This window comes from Perna viridis, chromosome 11, assembly GCF_037379345.1.
Source record: "Perna viridis isolate PV_CMFRI_1.1 ecotype Kerala chromosome 11, ASM3737934v1, whole genome shotgun sequence".
NCBI lineage: Eukaryota > Metazoa > Mollusca > Bivalvia > Mytilida > Mytilidae > Perna > Perna viridis.
This window is the reverse complement of record NC_142455.1, coordinates 35,773,578-35,783,388: the sequence shown is the minus strand read 5'-3', so window position 1 is coordinate 35,783,388 and position 9,811 is coordinate 35,773,578. Positions and strand designations below refer to the sequence as shown.

General features: G+C 33.7%; 1 long non-coding RNA gene across 1 annotated transcript; it reads right to left on the bottom strand.

Annotated features, from left to right (window-relative positions):
- Nucleotides 1-5,847: 5,847 nt before the first annotated feature.
- Nucleotides 5,848-8,428, bottom strand: LOC148603907 (uncharacterized). Its single transcript, XR_015916661.1, has 3 exons — nt 8,115-8,428; nt 7,404-7,685; nt 5,848-6,298 (listed from the first exon to the last, which is right to left on the bottom strand). It is a non-coding gene; the product is annotated as an uncharacterized LOC148603907 (long non-coding RNA).
- Between the last annotated feature and the right edge of the window lie 1,383 nt (nt 8,429-9,811).

Here is a 9,811-nt window from a genome sequence, read left to right as displayed (position 1 = left end):
TTATGTGGTTAAAAATATAAATAGGAATATTATTTTAGGCAGGGATTGGCTTTCAAAATATGGGGTGAGGCTATATTATGATTTGCATTCATTGAAAATTAATAGTGCATATGTACCTTTAGAGGACGACACGCGTATAGCTTCCATGGTACGATTGTCGGCCAGCACAGTTTTAAAACCTCAACGAGTTTATGTTTGTCAAGCTAGATTAAAGCACAATCCGAGTTTTAAAAAATGTCAGTTTATTCAAATTGAAGCCGCCGATGCAGGTTTTCTTGCTTCTCATCCGGGTATTATGCTAGGGAATAGTTTAGTTCAAATGTGTCAAAGTAGACGTTTTCCACTTATGAATGCGAACAATACAAATCAAACGGTACATCTTAGGCGTGGGTGTTTTTTTCGGGGGGTTACGCTCACCTAATCTTCGATTAAACTATATCGGAAACAAACATGTCGAATTTTGTATCACGGGGCGAGCCGGATACAAATATTGAAATCAATACGGTTAGCTAATCTGAATTAGAAAATCATGTCCAGGTACCAGACGAATTTAGAGATCAAATTAATGAGTTGATTATAGTTAATGAGGATGTGTTCGCACAAACTGATAGGGATTTAGGTAGGACTAAGACTTTGAAAATGTCCATTGACACTGGGGATCACCCGCCAATTCGGCTCTCTCCGTACAGGGTGCCATTACATTATCGTCATGAGGTAGATGAGCGTATTGATAAAATGCTTGACGCAAATGTGATTAAAGAATCTGATTCACCATGGGCTTTAGCTTTGGTAGTTGTAAAGAAAAAAGATGGGACTTTGAGAATTTGATGTGATTTTCGGAAATTGAACAAAATTACCAAGACTAAGAGTTGGCCATTGCGAGAACACAATATCAGGTTGAAATTAAAGAAGCGTTCATTTTTGCAAAGACACTAATTATATAGGATTTGTCATTACAGAGACCGGTATTAAACCAGATTTACAGAAAGTCAAGGCAATTAGAGAATTTCCACCCCAAAAACGGTAAAAGACGTTCGAGCTGCTCTCGGACTTTTCAATTGGTATAGGCGGTTTATCAGTGGTTTTTCTGAAATTGCTATTCCTCTTGTTGAACTTACCAAGAAAAACGTAAAGTTTGTATGGTCTGAAGAATAACAAAAAGTTTTTGATTTATCAAAGTCCACGTTATGCGCAGTTCCATTGTTAAAGCACCCTGATTTGTCAAAAGATTTTATACTCACAACTGACGCAATCAAATATTGTTTAGGGGCAGTTTTATCTCAGTTAGTCGAGATGCCAAATGGACAAATGCTTGAGAAACCCATATATTTTTTATCACACAAATTAAATGAATCCCAGGTTAGATACAGTACCATTGAAAAAGAAAGTTTCAGTATATTTTATGCTTTACAGAAATTGGATCAATATTTGCATGGGGCAAAACTTATTATTCGAACAGACCATCAACTGTTGCGTTATATTTTTGACTCACCCATTTAAAACAAGCGCATTTAGCTCTGGGCTACTTTTATTTCTAGTTACAATTGTACAATTGAATATATTGCAGGCAAAAACAACTTAGTGGCGGATTTTCTTTCAAGGTTGTCCGCAGATAGCGCTGCTGTTGATAGTAATGAGAATTATCAGGAACTAGATATAAGTGATAATGCTTTTCAAGTCAACACTTTGAATTCTAATCATTTTGAGCCATAACAGTTTGCCACATGTGATAAGCAAAAATCTAGATTTTAGTCATGATCATAATCGTTCTGACGAGTTAGATACAATATATTTGAAAGCTGAGCAAGAAAAAGATAAGACCATTGTTAAATTGAGAGACGATCTGTTAACTGGCAAAGCAAAGAAAAGCATTCAAAATAAGTTTATTGTAACTGAAGATGGTCGTTTATATTTTTGTCAAATAGTGACACAACTCCGACAATGCGCTTGTACGTCCCTTCACACATGCATGAAATGGTTTTCAAGGCGTTTCACGATAACATGGGTCATCCAGGTTCGGACAGAATGTTTGATGCACTGAAAAGTAAATATTATTGGCCTATCATGTACAAACATTTGTTTAATCATATTTCTACTTGTGAATCATGTCAGACTAGAAATTTGAAGAAAATCAAACCACCGGTACAGCAAAATGGCATCCACCTTATCCATTTGCTTGCATTGGCCTAGACCTCAGTGGACCTTATCCGACTACTCTTACCAGAAACAGGTGCGTCATTGGTTTTATTGATTTATACAGTGGTTATCCTGAAGCCTTTGCAGTAAAGTCTAAGAATGCTGACAATGTCATTGAACTGCTGGTTGAGCATATTATCAACAGATATGTTTGTCCTTTGCAAATATCAACTGATAATGGTCTTGGAAATTGTAATCGTATGATGAAAGAGACATTGAAGGAAATGCGAATAGAACATGTTAAGTTTTTACCATCCTCAAAGTAATGCCAAAATCGAGCGTTTTCATAGAACATTACATGATATCTTATCTAAATTAATTGCAGACGATGTGCACTCTTCGGATTTACATTTAAACCATGCTTTGGCAGCCATTCGTTTCAATGTCAATGAGTCTTTTAGACAATCTCCATTTTTTGGTTTTTTTTTCATTAGGGATTGTGTTCTTTCTTTAGATAATTTGTTAAAAACTCGTCGAAAATATGAGGGTGAAGAGTTTCATAAAATTATTCTCCAAAATCAACATCGTACTTTTCTGGAAACTTACAGGATCATGAAAAAATCTAAAAAGAAACAAGCGGAAAATGCAAACAAAGGGGCTAAGGTCGTGGCATTTCAAATTGGCGATCCCGTGTATTACAAAAATCATCTCAAAACAACTAAGTTACAAGGCAATTGGCGGCCGTATTTTCGGATTATTGAAAAGATAGGTCCTTTTACTTTTCTTATTAAGAATCCGTTAGATAACAGCACTACTAAAGCTCATGCTGAACATTTAAGATTAGCACCGTTGGAATGGGAAATACCAAAAGTCACGGGAAGAAAATTACGCAAAGCTAGGTATGTAGTACCTCCAGAGACGTCAGAAATGGATAGTCAAGGTGAGTCAGACTCAGTCAGTTCACATCCACCCGACAACGATGCGATAACGTCAGATAATAATATTCCTTTGGCTCAGTAAATTAGGCACAAAAAGGCACAAAAGGGTTGTTAAAGAGGAATCCACTTCGTCGTCTGAAGATGACACCCTATTAGCTCAGCGTTTTTCAACTCCGTTGGTAAAAGGTATCAAAATTAAGCAGAAAACTCTTTCTGAGACTGATACAGCCTTGCAAAAGCTTGCTTTGCAGTGCGTTTAACTCATTGTCATATTGATCTTGTGGTTCTGTTGTCAATTTTATTGTGCACAGTTAAAGTTTTTATTTGTTGGTCTGTGAATAATTGAGATGTTCACAAAAGTTTTCATTGTAGTCATATCATTCATTTTCATTGTTTTATTTTTTTTTCATTTTGAAATCTTAGTTATGGTTCTTTATAGTTAACTAGAAAATGGTGGTACAGATCAAAATCAGTTGAACTCGTTGGCATTTAGCCAAAAGTTTAGAAGTTATCTGTTGTTATAACATTTGGTTCGTATATCATTTTCAGATGGCATCATCCTATTCTGAGTTTGCACCAGCCACGTTAACACTTCTGGTATAATTATGATCACTTATTCTTGCTTACAGAAGAGTAATTTTGTCCGAGCCGGCGCGGGGATTATCAGTTTCTGGAACGCTATTCCAGACATTACCCTATTGGGACAATACAGCATGTACATAATAAATATGATTGTGTTTTGTTTTGTCCATTCATTTTGGTGTCTAATTGCGCTTGTGTTGATAAACTATTTGTGTTTTAGTCCACACACTTGCTTTCATGAGTGCGCCTTCGCTTATTGTGGTATGTTTCGTATCTCATAAGCATATTTCGTTGTTGTTTCATTTTAGTTGTTTTGTTGTATAATTTGACTAGTTTTTGGTCTTGTTTATTGTAGAGATGGTAATGTTCCATCTGGTTGTCTTCCTGCACTTTGGTTATTTGGTCCTAATCAGAAAACGATTACACATGTAGTGTCCAAAGGTATTTCTATTTTAAATATGACGAGAAATGAGGTTTTCCAAAATAGGAAACTTTTGATTTCATTGGTCACTAAGTATAGGGGACTCATAGGTCATCTGCAATACAGAAATTTTAGAGAAACATATTGTAAGTGTAGAAAATTTCAAGGTACATAATTTGCATTGGCGGGGTTTAGATAAAATAATTCATTTCATGATTGAAAAAGGTTTATTTTATTTATTTAATTAAAACTTCAGTTATAAGTTAGAAAGTAATGCATTGGCAGTTAATAAGGCTAGAATGCAACATGTGCTATTGACTCCATATGAATTAAAACAGTGTTCCAATCCATTAGTAGGCTTTTGCAACATAAAAAGTCCAGTCTCCCCAGTAAACCTAAGTAAGACATGTATCATTACTCTTTTCATGAAAAACAAAAATATCTTAAATAAACGTTGCCAAACACTCATTTATCCTAATTCGATTCTCCTTATGGCAGATCACATACGGGAAGGTCTTTGGGTAATAGCCACACAAAAAAGATTAAGACTCTCTGTAGTTTGTCGTCATCCATCACAATTATCTACCACAAGAATAAATCCACCTATTGGATTACTAAAATTACAAACTCCTTGTTCTGCCAATAGTGATTCTTTAACACTTTTACCATATTACAAGGGTGAAGACCGTTTTCAAAGTTAAATTAAAAAGATTAATTGAAATTTACAATATGTCTGAATTCACAATATGGACCCCTTTTCATTTAGCTTTGTCTAATTTTACTTTTGATGAGCTTCCCAACACATTGCAACAAATGGAAACCATACTAATGACGAATTTAATCAATCAGTTAAAAGATTTACGAACAATTGATACTAGTTTTCAAATTCCAAATTGGGGGTATGCAGGTATCTCATTGTTAATTGCCATATTAATTGGGGTTGGGATATTTTGTTATTGTCGACAAGCTAGTTTTTTTGCAGACACTCATGGTTGGCCAGAGAAAACAGAGGCAAGTCTGACGAACATGAAGCAGCTGAAAATGGGTATAAACTGGTGCCAACGGTGTCGACAGATGCTGACTCTGGGTTACGTAATAGACGATACTGCGACTTGTTGAACAAGTGGTCATGAAAACAGTCTCTAAGATATATCCTTCGTTCGAGACACAACACAATGGATAACAATATTAGCGGTGATGACAATTATCCGGGAGACGACTATGGCAACTTCACACAAATTACTTGTACACAAATAATAATGTGTCAGTAAATCATACGCAAGGCAGGTAAACTGGACACATAGAATATTTATGTCCAGGTTTACGTCCAGATGCACATTGAATTAAGGATATGTCTTATACAATTGAATAGTATATATTTGAACACGTTGTATATTCTGAGATCCTCGCTTTTACTACTGTAATAAACGTAGCAGTCAGTGTACACGCTTTGGAATTATTATCCGTGCCAGACTCTGTCACAGTGACAAAGAAAATACGAAAAGTTGTTCTAAACTGTCATACCCCTGGACAGTTCCTGACCCTAAATCTTTCTATTCTGTGTGACGTAATTTAGAACAGGAAGTCCGCGATTAATAACTGAAACTGTGTGACTAAAATTCTGATTTGTACTGGATTTAAACAAGTGCAGATCAGAATTCCAATTTCTACTACTAGGACAAATTGGAATTCCGATTTGCCCTTGGAGGATTCCGTATCGTCATAGATTCCAATTTGCCCTGTAAAATATACACATTAATTGACCTACCATCAAAATTTAAATTTACGATTTTGTCATCTTTCCACTGCACTTTAGATATTATGTGGTCCGACCAAGGCTTGATTAACCGATCACGTGACTCATTTTTATTGCACATTTTGAAATTTTGTTGAACTTTTTGTGTTTGGGAAGTTTTACGAACTTGTATACTTAAGTATGAACATCGACGAAATGTCATGTAGTATTAAAATGAGTTTAAAAGTAGCTCGTTTTCGATGATGAATATATGACAATTTAAGACATTTCTCCTTACCACACCAGCGGAACGAGTTCTCGGGGATTTCATTAGCTCACATGGCCATCACTTCACTTCCATCGTCGTCGTCGTTAACAATTTATTCAAACATTTTCTCCTCTGAAACTACTGAATGGATTTGGATGAAACTTAAGATGACTGTTTCTTAGAGTATCCTGCACAAAATGACTGTTTGGATTTTTAATCTGTTAAAAAAAACATGACAGCCGTTACTAAATATAGAACATAAGGGTCAGACAGCAGATTTTTTGCATATGTCTCCAAAACCGTTAGGTTTAACCAAATTCTGACATAAAGGTTTAAGTACGATGAGATCTATATGTGGTCAAATTTTGGTGAAAATATGTGGAACCATGTTTGAGTTATTGACCTTTTTGGGCGCTTTTTGATGTTTTTGATGTTATTACTTTAAAAAATCTTCCCAGAAACTACTGTGCTTAATTCAGTGAAAGTATTTTTGTTTTTTAGGGTACCCTGAACAAAATTACCGTTTGGATTTTTGTTCGTTTGAAAGAAAAAAATGACCGCCGTTACTAAAAAGAGAACCTAGTGGTCAGACAGCAGACTTTTGCATATATCTACAAAACCTTTTACCGTTAGGTTCAACCAAATTCTGACATGGATAAACTTATTCAGCATGATAAGATCTATCTGTGGTCAAATTTTGGTGAAAATCAATTGACCAATGTAGGAGTTATTGCCCTTTTTGGACGTTTTTTATGTGTTAGACAGTAGTTTTTTTTGCATATATCTCCAAAACCGTTAGGTTAAGTCAATATCTTTTAATTGCTGAAATCGTCCTTATTATAAGGACTGCAATTGTCTTCAGTGATCAAAGTTGTCAGATGACTCCATGTAATAGTTATTGCCCTTAAGAGGTGTAAAATGACTTTTCTTTTACAGTTTTCAGCCAATATCTTGAAAACTATGATAGATAGAATGAATCTTTCAATTGCTGAAATGATTCTTATCATAAGGCCTACAAGTCAGTGATCAAAGGGAAATAACTCGACAACGTTTTTCCCGTATACGTAATCCGCTTGGGGCGTTCATTTACGTAACTCAAACCTTAAATGATTTGTCTAGCAGGCATTTTTACTATTTCGAGTTTCATTAGATCGAAGTAGTGTTTATCTTGGACGAAAGTTTTTCATGTGTCAGTATAATAACCGTTGGTAGAATTCATACTCATTCACATGTAAGTGCGAACTTGGCTCGCTTAAAAACACTTAACTTTTATGCTTTATGTTTTTTTAAATGCCCCCTTCGGTAATTTTAAACGAAACACACCTTACTTTCCGTAAGTTAGGGACTTCAGGACAAAAAATCAATCTACTCGGAAATCCTCTTTCTCTGTTTAATTCAATTTACATGACCTTCACCTACAACTTCTCCTGCACATGTAACCATTGGACAGTATAAATAAATATAAACTGTAATGTCTAAATATAGGTCCACCGCAGTGAATTCAGAAATGTCAACTTGGAAATATTGTCAAAGAGGTACAACTCCAGTTTAAAATTCAACTAAAAATACAGTTCAGCAAATTATAGTCCATTTCAAATTCAGGCTCTGAAAATACACAAAAATATTAAATGGAAATGTAAATGAACTTTTATAAATTAATGTGCATATTAATATAGTATTCAACAAGGGTCTTATAGTCTGTATTTAACTCATGACACAAATTACAAACAAGTTACATATAACTAACCATTTTTCCGTCATGATAAGATATAACGCATACATATATGTCTGTGTGTGTGTGTGTGTGTGTGCGTGTGTGTGTTTGTTGGTGTGTGACTGCATTTATTTATCTTTTTGCAATAATTTCTAACTTTTGTTCTATAATTTTGCCATAAAAATATATCTACATCAAATAAAAAAACTAAACAAATATTCAAATATGTACCCTACATGCAGCCAAATTAGATAAACATTTTCTATTCTGATTTACAGCAAACACACTAATCAATTATAAATTAATTAACTCATACTTACAGTAATTCTAATGTTCCTTCTTCCAAATCTTCCTTCAACTCTTCAATAGTCATATCGTATTTTTCTAATTTGCTATGTTTTTTTTCATTTTTTTCGGTATTCCAGTAGACAACCTGAAATTGATAATATGATTAAATGTTTTGGTAGCATAACATTTTCAAAGCAAGTAACGTCAAATATAATTATACCACAACAACAGGTAAATATAAAATAATCATAGATGCATAAAAAAGCATTAAAAGCATATAACTTTTACATCACAAGACAACAAAGCATAAGCAATTCTGTGTTAAAAAGCAACACAGACATAAAGAGTTAATATTAGTAAACACTATGAAAATAAAGGCAATTTTAAAGCACAACGACCTAGCTGATATTTTTTTAAATACTAAATGTATGTAATAAATAAGCAAATAACCTAAATGCACAACACTACAACCACAAAGTCCAAGTAGCTACCTTTGGACCTATTTTGTTAAAATTCAGAGTCATCAATCTTATTTCTTACATAATCTATCATTTTCATGAAATGAAGTGATGTAAATTTAAAGGATAGCTACTTTGACATCAATAAGTTATAACTTTTGAACAAAACTACATGCAATTCTTTCGCTTTATCATCATGCTTATTAATGTATTGATAAAAGACCTTATCAATACATATTAGTTAATCACATATTTATCAATGTGTATATACAATGTTCATGTACTCATCAAAATATTGACAATCCTTCTTAAAAACCATGTTACATGCAGGTGCTACAGTATTCATGCAGTAACAAAACATCTCCACAACGTGCAGCTTCATACCACTGTAAATGTGAAAAGTCCTTAAAACCCTGAACTGTTGGGACAAACGTTATTATAACTATTTCATGTTTTAGATAATTCCTGAATAGTTTGCAGAACAATCTATACCATATGTATAATATTATCAAAATAACTGTATGAGATTTCAAATGGAAGAGGTGAATGTTTTTGACAGCATGCATATCATCAAACACATTTTGTTTTATTATTACCCTAAATATCTTTTTAGTCTTTAAATACTGAATGAATTTCCCATTGTATGTTGTATATTTATCTCTCTCGTCCCATGTATGTAAAAAAATATTTTCCTTTATAAAAGTTGGAGGCTTCAATTTGATATTTTCCTTGCATAATTTGCTTGAAGATGGAGCTGTTGGTGGTATTGTAGAAACTATTGCTGTTGTTGGAGTTGTGGATGGTAATGTAGGTTATTAAGTACATTCAACGACTTCCATAGGAACATATGTGTTGCTTTGACAAGTTATATCCAATTCAATAAGTGTTCTAAGGTTTTTATCCATTTCTTCAATGTCATTAATTTTTTAAATAGTGATTTGTCAGCCTCATGTGTAAGAATCTCTCTCTCCTAAACAAAATCTGAGATTTTAATGCAGTCGTTCTTAAGCAATATTTTTTTTCAAATTACTTTCCATTTCATTTATAGTTCTCAATATACCACCAAATATTTCTGTAAATTCAGTAATAGTAACTTTTTGGTCTTCTAATTTCTTTTGCCTCTTTTTCTTCCAATCTTTTCTGAATAATGATATGACGTTCTTTTTCTAAATTAAAATAATCCCTAATGTCTTTTTGTTCGGCATCAATTCCAGAAGATTTAATAATTGATCATCTCTTTTCCTCCTTAGTTTTACTATTTAACCACTCCA